The sequence below is a fragment of the Nicotiana sylvestris genome, chromosome 6 (assembly GCF_000393655.2).
Source record: "Nicotiana sylvestris chromosome 6, ASM39365v2, whole genome shotgun sequence".
Lineage (NCBI taxonomy): Eukaryota > Viridiplantae > Streptophyta > Magnoliopsida > Solanales > Solanaceae > Nicotiana > Nicotiana sylvestris.
In genome coordinates this window covers 188,913,416-188,933,251 of record NC_091062.1, presented here as the reverse complement: position 1 = coordinate 188,933,251, position 19,836 = coordinate 188,913,416, and positions in this window count along the sequence as shown.

Sequence of the window (19,836 nt, the reverse complement as noted above, 5' to 3'; positions counted from 1 at the left end):
TTATCTGGAGCCCGAGTCATGTAGAACTGGGGCAAGTAAAACATAAACCGTTAAATGCAAGATTTTCCAAATTGGCATGAGGGTCGTTCATAATAAGGAGAAAGAGAGTGTCGCCCAACGGTGCTTTAGAAGTGACAAATGAACAAACAGATGTTGAATATAATTGTCAAGTCCAGTACCATCGAAAGAGACTATAAATCTATCGTTTAATTGTGTTGTTTGCACCTGGCATGTTTTAAAGACTGGAATGACGAAGGCATTTTGTTCTGCTACCCAAACACTCTATCCTTCGTTACCCCTTTTGAGCCTTATTTATTTTTCTTCCATACCCCCCGTTCGGAATCAGTAGCAACGAAGAAAAAAAAAAGAGAAAGAAAGAAAACAATAACGAAAAAAAAAAGAAAAGAAAAGAAAAGAAAATTGATAACAAAGAAAAAAAATCAAATGAAAAATAGGAATTGGGAACTACGTTTGACCTGATTCCTCAAAGAGGATACGTAGGCGCTTCACGGCTCGGTCATAGTTTTGAAAAATAAAAAAAATCAATTAAAATATCCCCAAGCAAGAAACTGGGGCAAAAGTTGCGTTTGTTGTAAATAAATCTAATTCCGAAGGTTGTAACTAATAACCCCAAAAATTAATGTATTTTTTGAGCCTTTTATACCCTTTCTTTCTAGCCTATCCAAAACCCACATTACTGTCCAAAGAAAGACCTTCTGATCAGTCTTTAAAAAATGCCAAGTCAGACAAATGAAGAGTCTTACCGGCAAACATAACATTCTGTTCCACAGCAGAAAGGACTCTAATCTCCAACAGAAAGAGTCATACCGGCAACACTCCAAATCCCCCCAGCTGGAGAGAGATATAAAACGAGAGAGTCTTATTGGTGAAAACCTTCACAGGCACCATAAGGCGATGAAAGCTGAGAGAAGAACCCAAAAATGAGAGAGACTTGATAGTGAAAACCCTTCGGGCACTACAAGTCGAATAAGATTGAGAATCAGAGGGGGAATCGCCAATTGAAGATCTTAAAAGATGATTGACGGCAGAGGATAGGCCACATACGCATGTCATGGCCATTAGAGTCGGTATCTGCGTTTGATAGATTTTTATTTATAGTTTCTTTTGTAAAAGAGTCATTCGTTTCCTTTGTCTTTTATTTTGTTTCTTTTATCTTTCTCCTTTCATAGAAAAATTCCCCAATAGAGTCTGTCGGGCCAGAACAAGTATGAAATGACTTCAAATATGCCATCAGCTTTTCAAGATGAGATCTGACTAGTACATCCAAATGGTATAGTCAGCAAGGAACAAGCGCGAGGCCAGTGTCAATAAAGATATCCCCAGCAAAAGGGAATTGACAAAAGGATTGACGAGCGTCAAGAGGGATATCCTTGCCAAAACCAAGGTTATAAACCTCAAAGACAAGGCCCGTGAACAAAGCAAGGAGAGCAGTGAGCATGATTTGGCGAAATCCATACTAGACTAAAAGGTCGGGGAAATGCCAGTTTCCAAGCTATGCCACAAAAGAAGAGGGATATCCCCAGCAGGAAGGGATTATCCCCAGCACATAATATCATCCCCAACAAGTCGTGGAGCACAGCGCAATGAAGGAGAAAGGGAAAGCAATCCCAATAGGAGTATCACAGCCAACCACCATGTTTTAAACTAACAAATTTTGTTTGATTTGAAACAGGTAAAGGAAATGGCATTGATGCAGAAACGCATGCCACAAGGGATATTATCAAACTGGGGCAGAAAATTTTCCTTCCATTTAGAAAATTTTCTGGAAGTCAGGTACCCCCAGCTGATAACATTTTACCCCCAACAGGTAAGTAAATAATTCCTCAACAGTGTTATCCCTAGCAGTTGCGAGGAGACCAACACAAGGTTGGAAAGTCGGTATCCTCAGCGGTTCCTTTCGGGGAAAGGAAAAATGACTCTCAAGGGAGGTAGTCTTCGAAGGAAGAAGCTATGCAAAAAATAAAAAGATAATAATGAAAAAAAAAAGAAAAAAAGGGTAAAAAGTCATCCCCATCTAAATAATCCCCAACAGTTTCGAGGGAGGACAACACAGGTAAGTAAATAATTCAAAAAAAAAAGCGAAGGTTTCATTAATAGGAGACGCACTTCCTAGTTTGAAATCATTAGAGTTCTACCCATAGGAGATGCATTTCCTCCTAAGTTCGTTTTAGTTTCACCCATAGGAGATGCATTTCCTCCTAAGTTTGAGTTTTACCCATAGGAGATGCATTTCCTCCTAAGATTGTTTTAGTTTCACCCCATAGGAGATGCATTTCCTCCTAAGGTTGTTTTAGTTTTACCCATAGGAGACGCATTTCCTCCTCGGTTTGTTTTAGTTTCACCCATAGGAGATGCATTTCCTCCTAAGTTTAAGTTCCACCCATAGGAGAGAAATTTTTCTCCTAAGATAGAGACCTAGTCTGACGAACCTTCTCCTAGGATCAAAATCTTAGTCTGATGAATCTTTCTCCTAAGATAACCAAAAAACAAAAAATGACCTAGTCTGATGAACCTTCTCCTAGGATCAAAATCTTAGTCTGACGAATTTTTCTCCTAAGATAGAGACCTAGTCTGACGAACCTTCTCCTAGGATCAAAATCTTAGTCTGATGAATCTTTCTCCTAAGATACCAAAAAAACAAGACCTAGTCTGATGAACCTTCTCCTAGGATCAAAATCTTAGTCTGATGAATTTTTCTCCTAAGATAGAGACCTAGTCTGACGAACCTTCTCCTAGGATCAAAATCTTAGTCTGACGAATTTTTCTCCTAAGATAGAGACCTAGTCCGATGAACCTTCTCCTAGGATCCAAATCTTAGTCTGACGAATTTTCCTCCTAAGATAGAGACCTAGTCTGACGAACCTTCTCCTAGGATCCAAATCTTAGTCTGATGAATCTTTCTCCTAAGATACCAAAAAAACAAGACCTAGTAAGATGAACTTTCTCCTAGGATCAAAATCTTAGTCTGACGAATTTTTCTCCTAAGATAGAGACCTAGTCTGATGAACCTTCTCCTAGGATCAAAATATTAGTCTGATGAATCTTTCTCCTAAGATACCAAAAAAACAAGACCTAGTCCGATGAACCTTCTCCTAGGATCCAAATCTTAGTCTGACGAATCTTTCTCCTAAGATAGAGACCTAGTCTGACGAACCTTCTCCTAGGATCAAAATCTTAGTCGGATGAATTTTTCTCCTAAGATAGAGACCTAGTCTGACGAACCTTCTCCTAGGATCAAAATCTTAGTCTGATGAATCTTTATCCTAAGATACCAAAAAGAAAAGACCTAGTCTGATGAACCTTCTCCTAGGATCAAAATCTTAGTCTGACGAATTTTTCTCCTAAGATAGAGACCTAGTCTGATGAACCTTCTCCTAGGATCGAAATCTTAGTCTGATGAATCTTTCTCCTAAGATACCAAAAAAACAAGACCTAGTCCGATGAACTTTCTCCTAGGATCAAAATCTTAGTCTGACGAATTTTTCTCCTAAGATAGAGACCTAGTCTGATGAACCTTCTCCTAGGATCAAAATCTTAGTCTGATGAATCTTTCTCCTAAGATACCAAAAAAAACAAGACCTAGTCCGATGAACCTTCTCCTAGGATCCAAAATCTTAGTCTGACGAATTTTTCTCCTAAGATAGAGACCTAGTCTGACGAACCTTCTCCTAGGATCAAAATCTTAGTCCGATGAATTTTTCTCCTAAGATAGAGACCTAGTCTGACGAACCTTCTCCTAGGATCAAAATCTTAGTCTGATGAATCTTTCTCCTAAGATACCAAAAAGAAAAGACCTAGTCTGATGAACCTTCTCCTAGGATCAAAATCTTAGTCTGACGAATTTTTCTCCTAAGATAGAGACCTAGTCTGATGAACCTTCTCCTAGGATCAAAATCTTAGTCTGATGAATCTTTCTCCTAAGATACCAAAAAGAAAAGACCTAGTCTGATGAACCTTCTCCTAGGATCAAAATCTTAGTCTGACGAATTTTTCTCCTAAGATAGAGACCTATTCTGATGAACCTTCTCCTAGGATCAAAATCTTAGTCCGATGAATCTTTCTCCTAAGATACAAAAAAAAACAACGTTTGAATTTGAAAAAAAAAACAACGATTGAAAAAAAAAGAAAAAAGAGAGTCATTTTTAGTTTTCTTAAAATTATCAATGTTTAGTTTTCCTAAAACCAGGAGCCCGCCTGAAGAGAGGAGTGGCGTTTATTTTAAAAGTTGTTGTTAAAATCAAGAGCCTGCCTGAAGAGAGGAGTGGCGTTTATTTTAAAGTTGTTGTGAAAATCAGGAGCCCGCCTGAAGAGAGGAGTGGCATTTATTTTAAAAGTTGTTGTTGAAATCAGGAGCCCGCCTGAAGAGAGGAATGTCGTTTATTTTAAAAGTTGTTGAAATCAGGCGCCAACCTAAAAAGAGGAATGGCATTTTATTTTCAAAGTTGTTAAAATCAGGAGCCCGCCTGAAGAGAGGAATGGCGTTTATTTTTAAAGTTGTTGTGAAAATCAGGAGCCCGCCTGAAGAGAGGAGTGGCGTTTATTTTAAAAGTTGTTGTTGAAATCAGGCGCCCACCTACATAACGAGTGGAATACTTTTCAGTCTTTAAATTTCTTGTCAGGCGCCCACCAACATAACGAGTGGAATACATTTCAGTCTTTAAATTTCATGCCAGGCGCCCACCTGTATAATGAGAGGAATACATTCCAGTCTTTACTTTTCAAGTGTTGAAATTGGGAGCCCGCCCATAATAACAGAGGAATACATTCCAGTCTTTACTTTTCAAGTGTTGAAATTGGGAGCCCGCCCATAATAACAGAGGAATACATTCAGTCTTTACTTTCAAGTGTTGAAGTTGGGAGCCCGCCCATATAACAGAGGCATACATTCAGTCTTTAGATTTCTAGTGTTGAAGCCAGGCGCCCACCTGTATAACGAGAGGAATACTTTTCAGTCTTTACATTTCATGTCAGGCGCCCACCTGTATAACGAGAGGAATACATTTCAGTCTTTACATTTCATGTTTCAGGCGCCCACCTGTATAACAAGAGGAATACTTTTTAGTCTTATACTGCAGATTTTGGAAATCAGTAACCCCACCGGAAGGTAGAAGGTTACAACAGGAATCCCCAGCAGGAAACAATAAAGATCCCCAGCACCGGGAAGCAGAAGGCTACAACAAAAATCCCCAGCATTCAACCAAGTTATAAATAGCAGAAGCTCGCCTCAAGAATACGAGTCAACAGGCTGAGATGGTCAACAAAAGCTGGTCACAAAAACAAAAACAAAAAAAAAACAAGAAAAGAAAAAAAAGAGAGGAAAAAACGAATCCAAAGCACGGAAGTGGAGAACAGATGTGGTCTACTCAAGAACTAGCACCTACAACTAGCAAGTATCAAGGTTCAAATCCAAAGTCTGTATGAAGCACCATTCAAGAGTCAAGATCAAGTTTCAGAAGACTTAAAGATAGGAATCCTTGTAACTAGTAGCTGATAGGCTTAGTTAGTCTTTTTCAGTTATCATTTTGATGTAATGACAGGACCGCGGACCGGAACCTCAACGGAACGGCACCTCGATCGGATCTTCACCTCGGTACACTCTACCATCTCTCTCTCATTTCCGAACTACACGTGGCCTGATTCCTATAAAACCAAGGATATGTAGGCAGCTCAGATACCAGGGCTCGGTCACATTCCCTACCTTTCCTTAGTGTAGTCCGTCCAAGTAATAGTCGGGTAAAAAACATGTCTAGTCGTTCTTTGTCGGAAAACTCTTCGTGTTTCCAGTCAAAGAGGGGCAGCTGTAGACACCTGATTTTTGACCCTCCCCGAGAATTTTCACATTTTTAGCGTGAATATGTGAAATTGGGTCTAATATAGCTATTTTAAACTATTTTACTTTATTTCGTTGCAAAAAGAAAAAAATCACAAAAATACATATATAAATTTTAGTTTATGTATTTCTCATAAACTTGAAAAAATACAAAAATTGTACTTTATTTTGGTACTTTATATAAATTCGAAAATTACAAAAAATAATTCTATTAATGTTTTGTAGTCATTTTAATTTTGGAAAAATACAAAAATATTACTTTATATTTTGTCTTTATTAAAAAATGAAAATTACAAAAAAATAGTTTTATTAATATTTTTTAGCTATTTTAAATCTTGAAAAATATTTTTTTTTAAAAAAAGATATAGTTTTGTTTAAATATTAGTCCTATTTTTGGTAGTTATTTTGCTTGCATAGGACTAGTTAAGCAACGTCGTGTCCTTAGTCGGTTCGGGCAAAAGAATAATATTCGGGTTCAAACTACCCGGTTTTAGGCCTAATTTTCGGACCTAGCCCATAAAAAACCGAGTCCATGACACATGGGGAACCCCACCACGCGTGGGGGACACAAGTCTTGAACCCCACCACGCGTGGGGCTCATTTTTCTTGGCAAAAGGTATCAAATACCCGGGCAAACACAGAAGGGAAAGGGGATTTTTTTAAAAATGAAAAACGGACAGAACTGGGGAAGGATTTTGCTAGAGGAACTGTTCATGTTTCTTCTTGAATGAGAAGGAAGAAGCAAAAAACCCTACGGTGAAAAACAAAACAGGCCCATCGTGGAACCTCCATCGCCACCACCAAACCACCTCCGGCCAGCTTCCCCCGACGTCAACCACCAGCCCTGTCGAGCAGCAGCTGTTGCTGCTGCTGCTGCGTCACCTTCCCTACTGTCCAAACACCACTCCGTCACCTTCCCCGGCACCCCTACTGTCGCAACCAAACCCTACACCAAACAGACCCTTCCCACCACCAAAACCACCGTCAACCACCAGTCTCCCTTCCCTCCGTCGACCTACTGTCACAACCAAACAGGCCCGTCACCTTCCCCCAGCACCACGACCAACAGCAACAACCTAACCTCCCGTCAAACCCCCTCCTCCTCACGTCCAGCAAAACCACCAGTTCCATCGCCCACCTCCATCCAGCTGACCTTTCGTCGACCACCGGCGTACACCACCAAACCTCCAGCTCGACCTCACACCACCACCAGTCTCCCCGTCGTTTCCTCACGCCCAGCAGTGGAACAAACGACCACTGAACACCACGTCCACACTACCACCAGACCACGACCCCTCCAGTAACACACCGGGAAAAACCAGTAGCAGCCATGGTTCATGCTCAGCCCGTTCGTGTTCAAGTTTTTGGCGCGAGCTATTCCGTTTGAGCTGTGATGACTGTTTCCATGGTTTCCCATTTGAAGTCCGTTCAAGTGCCGAGGTGAGGTTCCAGTTTGTTGGTCTCGTTGCGTCATTTCGCCGACTATGGCTCCATTTCGGTTTGATGAATGAGTTGTAAATCCCCAGCAGTGTTTATCATTAGATGTTCGTTTTCTAATCTTTGTTTGAGTTGCTATCGGTTACTATCGTGTCCGAGCTTGAATACATGTTATGTTGAAGATTTTGTTTAAATCCGTCGAGTTTTAGTTTTGTGCTTATGTTATTGCTATCTCGAATGGGCATGCTAGACGAAAGTTGTACAAAAGTTTTCATGTTCGTGACTAGCTTGTCGAATGGGTAGTCAGATTGATTTAATAAGCTCTGTTATAATTTTATTAGTCATTATTCAGTTGTTCATCATAGGGTTTAGTTCTAAATGTAGGTTCATGTTTAATTGTGATTCGTCAAGCTTGAGATACTCTTCATTAGCCGTGTATCCTACTAGCTTCCATTGTTCGATTAATAAATTAGGATTTCTTTTTTAGAAACGAACTTAATAGAAAATATAGTCGTTGTAGGTTTATCCTTTAAAATAAAAACGAGACGAGCCTCGCCAAATAAAACGTATAGAGTGCGGGGCCCTCACAAAATGTATGGTTTAATTAGAATTCGGAAGGACCGTTTAGCGAATTTCACGGTCTTCCCAAAATAATAACGCGATAGTCTCTTTAGGCGCGTGTCTAATATTTTACCTTCTTAAACTCGGGTGCACATTTATGTGACCCAAATCCAAATCTCAACGGAGTCGAAATGTGTTTCTAATCACGGGTACATTGATTGTGACGTGGTTCGAGATGCGTGTCCATGACGTTGCAAATTCCTTTTTAAAAAAAAATAATAATAAGAATGAGATGAGCCTCGCCAAAATAAAAATACAAAATTGCGGGGCCCTCAGTAAATATTTGCTTTCAAATTGCTTAGATTTCGGGGTGGACCGTTTAGCAAAATTCCACGGTCCTACCTAAAATAAATACGCTAGTCGCTTTAGGCGCGTCTTTAATAATTTAATTTCCTTAAACTCGGGTGCACATTGATGTGACCCAAATTCAAATCTCAACGGAGTCAAAGTGTGTCGACGACCACGGGTGCATTGATTGTAACGTGGTTCGAGATACATTTTCACAACGTTGCAATTCTTGATAAAATAACAATAAATGATAAAAGCGGTTAAAATTTAAAATTTGCACATAGGTCCAACATGTAAAAAATCAGATAATCAAGCCAAATATAACAGTTGAGCGACCGTGCTAGAACCACGGAACTCGGGAATGCCTAACACCTTCTCCCGGGTTAACAGAATTCCTTATCCGGATTTCTGGTACGCAGACTATAATATAGAGTCATTCTTTTCCTCGATTCGGGATTAAAATTGGTGACTTGGGACACCCTAAATCTCCCAAGTGGCGACTCTGAAATAAATAAACAAATCCCATTTCGATTGTCCTTTAATTGGAAAAAACTCCCTTGCGCCCCCGCGGGTGCGGGTTGAGCTACGTGCGTTACGCACACTGTGCCTATTATGCACACTATGTACACTATGCACACTATGACCGAGCCGTGAGGCGCCTACGTATCCTCTTTGAGGAATCAGGTCAAACGTAGTTCCCACGGTTTTGTTTTTCTTGTGATTTTATCTTCTTCTTTTTCATTTTCTTTTACAATTTTCTTTTTCCTTCTCTTTTTTTCTTTTTATATTTATTATTTATTTTATTTTTTTCATTAGTGATTCCAAAAGAGGGATATGAAAGAATAACTTAAGGCTCAAAAGGGGGAAACAAGGGTAAAAAGTGTTTGGATAGAAGAAAGAATTGCCTCCGTCATTTCATTATCCAATAAGTACCAAGTACAAACAAACGAACCAATAATTGCCATAATCAAAGAAATTACGCATAATATCTCTTGACTGCATCCGAATTGATAGCCATGTCAACACATCTTCCCTCGATATCCGTCAAACACAAAGCACCGTTGGACAATACTCTGGTCACGATATAAGGCCCTTGCCAATTTGGGGCGAACTTGCCTTTTGCCTCGACCTGATGTGGGAGGATCTTCTTCAATACCTGCTGCCCTATTTCAAACTTCCTGGGGCGTACCTTCTTATTGTATGCCCTTGCCATTCTCTTCTGATATAGCTGACCATGGCACACTGCTGCCAATCTTTTCTCGTCTATCAAGCTCAACTATTCTAGTCGAGCTTTGACCCATTCATCATCATCAATTTCAGTTTCAGCGACAATCCGGAGGGACGGAATTTCGACCTCCGCTGGTATTACGGCCTCAGTTCTGTACACCAACAAATAAGGAGTTGCACCTATGGAAGTCCGGACGGTAGTGCGATAACCCAACAAAGCAAAGGGTAATCTCTCGTGCCATTGTCTGGACCCTTCCACCATCTTCCGCAGTATCTTCTTGATGTTCTTATTGGCTACTTCGACCGCTCCATTCGCCTTGGGACGATATGGGGTGGAATTGCGGTGTGTAATCTTGAATTGTTGGCATACCTCTCTCATCAGGCTGCTGTTAAGATTTGCACCGTTATCCGTGATGATTACTTTTGGGATCCCAAATCTGCAGATGATATGGGAGTGCACAAAATCCACCACTGCCTTTTTAGTTACCGACTTGAAGGTTTTAGCCTCAACCCATTTGGTGAAGTAGTCAATGGTTACTAGAATGAACCTATGACCGTTGGATGCTGCTGGCTCGATAGGTCCAATGACATCCATGCCCCATGCCACAAACGGCCAGGGTGCTGACATCGTATGTAACTCTATTGGCGGAGAATGAATCAGATCTCCATGTATCTGACACTGATGGAATTTTCTCACGAAAGAGATACAGTCATGCTCCATGGTAAGCCAATAATACCCTGCTCGAAGGATCTTCCTTGCCAATACATATCCGCTTATATGCGGCCCGCAAACTCCAGCATGTACCTCTGCCATGACCGTCGTGGCTTGACCGGCGTCTATACATCTTAACAATCCCAAATCCGGGGTTCTTTTGTACAAAACTCCTCCGCTGAGGAAGAAACCATTCGACAAACGCCGAAGGGCTTTTTTTTGGTTTCCAGTGGCATGTTCCGTATATATCCCCATTCTGAGGTACTCCTTGATATCATGAAACCAAGGCTCGCCATCTGCTTCATCTTCCACCGCGTTGCAATAAGCGTGCTGATCACGAACCTGGATGTGCAGAGGGTCAACATACATTTTGTCAGGGTGGTGCAACATTGATGCTAAGGTGGCCAATGCATCCGCAACCTCGTTATGAACTCTCGGGATATGTTTGAATTTCACCGATCGAAATTGCTTGCTCAGATCGTGCAAGCATTGTCGATAAGGTATGAGTTTCAAGTCCTGTGTTTCCCATTCGCCCTGAATCTGATGTACCAAGAGGTCCGAGTCTCCCAAGACCAAAACGTCTTGGACATCCATGTCTGCAGCCAATCGCAGACCCAAAATGCAAGCTTCATACTCGGCCATATTATTGGTGCAATAGAAGCGTAGTTGAGCCATAACAGGATAATGGCGTCCTGTTTCAGAAATGAGTACTGCTCCTATTCCAACCCCTTTCACGTTTGCAGCTCCATCGAAGAAAAGCTTCCAACCCAGTTCCTCGGGTAACGCCAGCTCACTTGTATGCATCACTTCTTCGTCGGGAAAATATGTTCTTAAAGGCTCGTATTTTTCATCAACGGGATTCTCTGCCAAATGGTCGGCCAGCGCTTGGGCTTTCATGGCTGTCCTCGTCACATAGACGATATCGAACTCTGTGAGCAGAATTTGCCATTTTGCCAACCTCCCTGTGGGCATAGGTTTCTGAAAGATATACTTCAATGGGTCCAAACGGGATATGAGATAAGTAGTATACGAGGACAGGTAGTGTTTCAACTTCTGAGCTACCCAAGTTAGGGCGCAGCATGTTTTCTCGAGTTGAGTGTACTTGACCTCATATACTGTGAATTTCTTGCTAAGATAGTAAATGGCCTGCTCCTTCCTTCCTGTGTCATCGTGTTGCCCCAGTACACAACCAAATAAATTTTCCAGGACCGTCAGATAAAGAATTAAGGGCTTCCCTGGCTTAGGCGAGACCAACATGGGTGGATTAGACAGATGCCCTTTGATTTGGTCGAAAGCCTCTTGACACTCTGCCGTCCAACTTACCGCAACATCCTTTTTCAGCAGCCAAAATATGGGCTCACAAGTTGCTGTGAGTTGAGCGATGAACCTGCTGATGTAATTAAGTCTACCCAACAGACTCATTACCTCTGTTTTGTTCTTTGGCGGTGGCAAATCTCGGATGGATTTGATCTTAGATGGGTCTAACTCAATACCCCGTCGACTGACGATGAATCCTAACAGCTTTTCTGATGGAACCCCGAATGCGCATTTGGTTGGGTTAAACTTGATATCATACCTTCGTAGTCTTTGGAAGAATCTCCTTAGGTCTGCTACATGGTCTTCCTGACTCCAAGACTTTATGATCACATCATCTACGTACACCTCAATTTCTTTGTGTATCATGTCGTGAAACACATCAGTCATTGCTCGCATGTACGTTGCCCCGACATTCTTCAGTTCGAACGGCATTACCCGATAGCAGTAAGTTCCCCATGGCGTGATAAATGCTATCTTTTCCGCATCTTCCTCGTCCATTAGGATCTGATGATAACCCGCATAGCAATCCACAAAGGATCCGATCTCGCGCCCAGCGCAATTATCGATCAAGATATGGATGTTGGGCATGGGAAATTGTCCTTGGGACTTGCTTTGTTGAGGTTGCGGTAGTCGACGCACACCCTATTTTTCCCATCCTTCTTTGGAACTGGTACCACATTGGCCAACCACTCGGGATATCGAGTGACCCGATGACCTTCGCCTGCAACTGCTTAATCACCTCTTCTTTGATCTTTACACTCATTTCTATTTTAAATTTCCTTAGCTTTTGCTTGACCGGAGGGTATGCCGGGTCAGTGGGCAATTTGTGAACCACTAAATTGGTGCTTAATCCCGGCATATCATCATATGACCATGAAAAAACATCTTTGAATTCCACGAGGGTTTTGATCAATTCTTCCCTGACATTCGGCTCAATATGGATGCTAATCTTGGTTTCTCGGACATTATCAGCGTCTCCTAGATTCACAGCCTCAGTGTCATTTAGGTTAGGTTTGGGTTTTTCTTCAAATTGGCACAGTTCTCGGTTTATCTCTTCGAAGGCTTCACCTTCGTCACATTCAGATTCATCATCACAAACGACCTCTTGCATCATTGAGTCGGATTCAGATTGATTTATTAGACTAGGTCGAAGATCCGCTGTGCATGCCATGTCATTAGAACCAGTAAAAAGAGAACTGTTCAGAAAGAAAAAGAACAAAACAAAATTAAAATGAGACAAAAGAAGAGAACTTTATTAAACTTGCGGGATAAAAGGGTTCACACTTTTACAAAACAAAAGTAAAATTTGGATTACACCCTGGAATAATCCGAACAAAACAAAACAAACAAAAAACATAAATCAAAGCCTACTACCAAGACTCCCCTCGGACAGGAAGAGGAGTAACCGTCCAATTGTTGGTCTTGGCCTCAGGCCCCACAAATTGTATCTCCGCCCTGCTGGAACTCTCTCCAGCTTCTACCATACTGACATCAGCGAATAGCCTCTCGAAACTCTGATTCAGGTCCCCATCCATACCAATCAATGGTCCTAGAATATTTGGGACTGGCGGCCCCTTGGCGCTTGCTCTGACAAAAGACCTTGAGAGACGTGGCACCGGCTTGGGCAGAAACCAAACTCTCTTCTTCATTTTTCGCGCTTGCTTCCTATCTGCCGTGGTTGGTTTGAACCCCAAACCGAAGGTTTCCAAGTTCTTGGGCAGGGAGACAGGTTGGACAATCCCCTGAAGCTCAACTCCCATGCCTTTTCCTGGCACGAACCCGTTGCCCAGCATTTCCGAGATCATCATGATTGTTGCGGAAGCTACCCTAGGGTACTGAAGGATCTCACCCTCAGAAATCTTGTTTGCCGACATTGTATCGAAAATCTGGTAGACCCAAGGACCTTTGTCATCATCGGTCTCTATGAATGGCACAATGGCGCCACCCATGGTGCATGACGTGTCCTCGTCGTGTAGTACGACCTCTTGTCTATCCCACTCGAACTTGACCATCTGATGTAGGGTGGAAGGCACTGCTTTGGCTACATGGATCCATGGTCGTCCTAGCAGCATGTTATAAGATACTGTGGCTTCTAATACCTGGAATTCCATGGTAAACTCGACCGGACCGATGGTCAATTCAAGCACAACATCCCCCACAGTGGCTGTTCCATTTCCGTCAAATCCCCGGACACAGATGTTATTCTTGTGGATTCTTCCGTGGTCGATCTTTAACTGGTTCAGAGTGGATAATGGACAAATATTGTCACTCGAACCGTTATCCACCAATACCCGAGCAACTACCGAGTTTTCGCATTTGACAGTTAGGTAGAGAGCTTTATTGTGCTCCGTACCTTCCACTGGCAGATCATCATCTGAGAATGTTACCCTGTTCACCTCGAAAATCTTGTTGGCAATGGTTTCCAGGTGGTTTACAGAAATCTCGTTGGGTACATGAGCTTCGTTTAATATTTTCATCAGGGCCCGACGATGCTCCTCAGAATGGATTAGTAATGACAGCAGCGAGATCTGGGCCGGTGTTTTCCTCAGCTGTTCGACCACGGAGTAGTCCTGTATTTTTATCTTCCTCAAGAACTCCTCAGCCTCTTCTTCGGACACAGGTTTCTTAGTTGTAGCGGGGTTGGTTCTTCTCAGCTCCACCGGAGCAAAACACCGACCTGATTGAGTTAGCCCTTGCGCTTCACAACTAACTTCCTCCACTTGTTTTCCTTTGTACATCACCACTGCCTTCTCGTATTTCCAAGGCACAGCCTTGCTATCAATTATCGGCAGCTGAACTACAGGCTTTATGGTGACCAGTTCCCTGCATACCCCTTTCAACACAACTGCAGGTGTGGGCGGAGTCCATGATATTACCAACTTGTTTGGCTCGAGTTTGCTTGTTATGGCGAACGGGCTCTTTCCCAATATCACTATCGGCTTGATGCCTTCTCCCTGGGACTGTACCCCAGTTCCTCCACTGGTTGGTCCTTCTTTCGGAGCGGCCTGGATCATCATCACTGTTTGTGAGGGTTTTCTCAACTCTCCTCCCTCATACACCAACTCAATCATGTGAGTCTCGTGGTGCACTGGCAGTGGGTTCTGGTTGATGTTGGGAGCCTCCGGTGTCTGGACCTCGATCTTATTGGTATCAATAAGATCCTGTATGGCATGCCTCAATTTCCAACACTTTTCGGTATCATGCCCCAGCATCCCTGAGCAATACTCATAACTTATTGATTGGTCCAAATTCTGGGGTGGGGGATTTGGTTCTCGAGTCTGAACAGGACTAACCAAACCCAATTGCCTCAATTTGTGGAACAAAGCGGTGTAGGTTTCTCCCAACTCGGTGAAAGTTCTGTGTTTCCACAGCCTGTCATTCCTAGCATCCGGATTTCCCCGAAAGCCTGCCACTGGAGGGTTTCTATATGCCCTCGGTGGAGGATAGGTGTTTTGTGGTGGTGCATATGTGTTCTGGGGAGTCGGCGCGCGCCATTGCGGGCGAACTGGAGGCTGAGTGTATGTCTGGGCTTGGTGTATGGAGAAATATGGTTCTTGAGGTGGATAGTAGTGTTGTGCTGGGCTGTATGGGTAGTTTGGCCTATAGGGCCTGGGTTGGTTGTAGTGGGGTTTGACAGACCTGGGCCAACTGCTTGCCTCAATCGTGGCAATTTCTTCTTTCTTCCTTCTTCCCAACGCACCTCCCGAACCGCTCTAAATAGCCTGGGTCGTGGCCTTGAGTGCCGAGTAATTCAATATTTTGTCAGACCTCAGACCCTCCTCTATCATGAACCCTATTTTTACTACCTCGTTGAAGGATTTTCCAACCGTCGTCACCAAGTGACCAAAGTAGGTTGGATCCTGTGTTTGCAAGAAGTAGTCCACCATTTCTCCCTCTCTCATGGGAGGATCCACTCTAGCTGCTTGTTCTCTCTAGCGGAACCCGTACTCGCGAAAACTTTCCCTGGGCTTCTTCCCGGTCCTCAATAATGTGAGACGGTCAGGGACTATCTCAAGATTGTATTGGAAATGACCTGCGAAAGCCTGTGCCAGATCATCCCAAGTGTACCATCTGCTGGAATCCTGCCTGGTATACCATTCTAGTGCCGATCCGCTCAGACTTTGGCCGAAATAAGCTATCAGCAGCTCATCTTTGCCACCTGCCCCTCTCATTTTGCTACAGAATCCCCGCAAATGCGCCATGGGATCACCGTGCCCTTCATATAAATCAAACTTAGGCATCTTGAACCCAGCCGGGAGTTGGACATCCGGGAAAGGGCATAGTTCTTTGTAGGCCACGCTAACCTGGTTGCCCAATCCGTGCAGGTTCCTGAAGGACTGCTCCAGGCTTTTGAATTTCCTCAATACCTCATCTTGTTCTGGGGCTTTAACCGGCTTTTCTGCTGGTACCTCCAAATGTGGATTGTAGGCATGTGGTTCGGGGGCATGGAATGTAGGCTCAGGGGGATAGTATTGCGTATCGGGAGCCTAAAACAATGGCTCGCTGTCCGTTCTCTGCAGGGTGGCTGATGTGGGTCCCGCAAAAGTGGGAACATTTGGTGTTGGGAGAGGTTGATGCGGTGGTGGAGCTTGGGAATCGTGGGGGCTTTTTTCTTGATGATAACGGGGATTTGTGAGGCTTGTTGAAGGGACGGAGTGATGGTATTCCAGCATGTGCCCCAGTGGCTCAGGGTTCTTTTGTTCTTTGGCTAAAGCTAGCTGCATTGCATTCATCTCTAGTCCCATCCTTTCAATCTTTTCCATCGCTTCTTTTAACAACTGGCTCATCGGCCTTTCTCCCTCGGTACTATTCTCTGAAGTAGTCATGCTTGTTGCTACTGGTCCTTTGGATCTGGTTTGGTAAGGGTGTGTTGCCAGAATTCTTTAACAACTAACTGTCTGGATTCGGACAACAACAAACTTTGTCAGCGTTAGAGTTTAACAGATTTGATAACAACAACACATTGAGGATGCCATGCTCCTAGGCAGTTAACCGTTTCTACATGCTTTACTTCAAACATGTGTCATCCCAGCTTGCTCATTTGTCCTTTTAAAGTATTTTGGGAAACCCTGTATTTTATTTTATTCTTGTATTTATTATTTTTCTTTTTCTTTCTTTATTAAAGGCGGTCAAACCTTATGGGGATTGCCTACGTATCACGTCCCCGCGCGAATCAGACCAGGCGTAGTTCTGCCATAAAGTAAAGAAACACAAAATTCTTTTTTGGAATCATTGAATTCATCATCAAAATTTGCTATTACCAATTACTTCAAACAAAAGAATAGCAATAGTACAGACTCCACAGTTTTTAAATTGATTTGACTGAAAGAAAAGAAAACAACATATGGGACAGCCACAAAGCCAAATAAACGGGATTCGACCAAAGATTAATTTTCCAACTTAGGGACCCGCGAGGCATCATTCGGCCTTTCCGCGGCCCTTGGTGTGAGGTCCCTCTGCAAGCTCTTCAACTCGTTCATAATCCGGTGGACGCAGCCCATGATGGAAACAAGAAGGGTCTTCCGAGGTATTTGCTCACATGCTAGGCATTTCATGTAGATGTAATGCCCAATTTCGTCGATCCTTCCTCGAATGTTGTCCCTTTCAATGAACAATTGCTTGATTTGTCGGTTCTTCAATAGCAGTGCCTGAGCATTGTCGGCAAGTCGATCCTGGAACAACTCTATTTGTCTTTCCATGCAGGCCATTGCATCGTAACAATGTCTTCTGTCGGCCTGAGCATCTCGTGCTTGTTTGATGACCTGATCATGTAGAGTGGAGTTCGTTTCCCTTAATATCCCGATGCTCATTTCATAATCCCTTATGACCTGTTGCAGACGCTGCCTCCGAGCCATTGTGCATTTTGCCCATCGGACCTTCATCCTTGCTACGCAAGCTTCTAATTGTTCTAATTTTCCTTGGCTTTGGATGACCTGATTTCTCAAACTTGCTATCAATCTTTCGTCAGAGCGATGCTTCTGTCTGTCGATGTTACTCTTACTGGCTTGGCGAATGCGGGCCTTTAGTGTCTGGTTTTCTTGGGCTAACTTGTTCTTCTCAACCCGCTTGGAGGCGATTTGCACGTTGTTCTCAAATACAAGCTTTTCAACTTGTTGTTTTAGCTTCCCGATTTCAGCCCGGTAACCTTCCTCTCTTTTTAACCAGCCCCATTGTGCATGTGATGATTCCTCAAAGTCTTGGATGTGAGCTCTCTTAGTTGGTCTCTGGTGCTCAAGCTCTCTTCGGTACCACGTGAGGTATTTTGGCGACACTTCGCCCTTGGCCCTGTCTCGTACACAAGTATCTACCTTCAGGGTTTGACATTCATTCCAGATTCGCCGAACGACCGCCTCAGGGAACTGCCCACCAGGCCCGATTTCGATCACCTGACTACTGAGATCCTCTTCTTTTGGGATTATTTGGTATCGTCCCAACTGTCTCAATACTCTGCATGGTGCGTGGGGCTGGATACTTTGGAGACCCATCAACAGTAAGTAAGATTTGGTGGCTGACATGTGTATGACTTCCTCTATGGGTAGCCATTCGAATGCCCACTCTATCTGGTTTGCTGAAATAGAGCGCAGTAGCGTGACCCTTTCGGCGACCCCTTCCGGCAATCTGAAACCGTCGATCCTGGTGGGAAACTCTTCTATACAAGTCTTTTGTGATGACCCATATTTCAGCAATTGAGGGCAATGACATAGATGCTCTATCATCCACATTTGCAGTAGTATGTTACATCCTTCGAAGAAAACCCCTCCGGTTTTGCAAATAGTGAGTGCGCGGAAAATATCTGCTATTATCATTGGTGCTAGAGTGCTGTTTTCTTGCTTGAGCAAAGTGCTGACGACCCCAGCGATTTGTATGTTAATTTTCCCATCCTTTCTAGGGAACACCAGAAAACCTAGAAAGGCTATCATGAAAGCAATACATCTATGCCATTCCCATTTCAAACGGCTTTCCCCACTGCAAATCGTACAGAAATGCAAAACTACAAAACCCTTTTGATAACTCTGGGTTATGTACCGTTCTGCGGATCTTTACGATGTCCAGGAATTTGTGTATGGTTACGGTCCTTGGTGCAATGAGATACTGCTCTTTCATAGGGATGTTAGGACATCCAATGTACCCTGCCAACTCCTCCAGTGTCGGGGTGAGTTCGAAATCTGAGAAGTGAAATACGTTGTGAGCCGAGTCCCAAAATGAAATTAGAGCCCTGATAACGTCCCCTCGCGGATCGATGTCCAGCAATCCAACCAAATTTCCCAAGTATATTTTGACCGTATCTTGCCCTGATCCTCCCAAGTCGTTCCACCACATGCGTAAGCCCAGAGGAACTTTGTTTATAATGGCCTCAGATGAACTCCTACTTGTGCTCATTCTGCACATTTATTAAGGTGATTTTAGACAAGGAATTTTTTTTATTTTTTTTATTTTGACTCCAAACATTTTTTTTGAAAGAAATAATATGTGTATATACATACATGGGTTTATATATATATATATATATATATATATATATATATATATATATAATTATTGGTAAAACAAAATAGGGGAGTTGGACCCGATAAGGGTTGCCTACGTATCCCACATCCGGTGGGAATCAAACCGACATAGTTCGGGTAAGAAATTTATCACGGTTTTTCAAAAATATTTGGACACTGCCTTTTAAGCGAGAAATTTTGAAATTCCTTTTTTCATCTTTTTTTATTTATTTATTTTTCAAAATTCCCGTTACCACCTGCCGGTCAACATGCAAATTTGAAGCAAATTAATGCGATAACAGATAAAATGCCACATGATGGTTTTTTTTTGTTCCAGGTTACTATTCCTAGACGGGCCCAACCCCTGTGTTGAGCCCCCTAAGTCAAATGCAACGTGATGCAAATAAGCGCTTTCCTACTAGGGATCCGGCATGAAGTTATGTTTTACTAAGCTTCAAACTGGGCTTTGTTCTAGACCTGGCTTACACGAGCGGACAACTCGAGTTGAGGAGGGGGCTACGTACCGGGGACCCGCGGGGTCGTCCGGCTTTGTAACTTATCCGAGCCTCTTTCTACTTGGGTATGACACTAACAGAATAGGGAGTCTCGACCAGCGAGCTTCTCCCCGGAGGTAAGAAGAGAAGGGTTTCGGCGCAGTTTATATATACAGTCAAATAATATCAAAGCGGTAACACACATCATTTTGCACATGAATCACATATAAGGATATCAGATAATAAATAAAGCCAAATAGAACAATTATTCCAAGCTCGAATTTCTAACCCTGAACCAGTGGTTCTGGGTTTTTGATCCCCAGCGGAGTCGCCAGAGCTGTCACACCTCCTTTTTCCGCCCCCACGAGGGGCGTAGGGAGTTTTTCCAAATAAAGGACAATC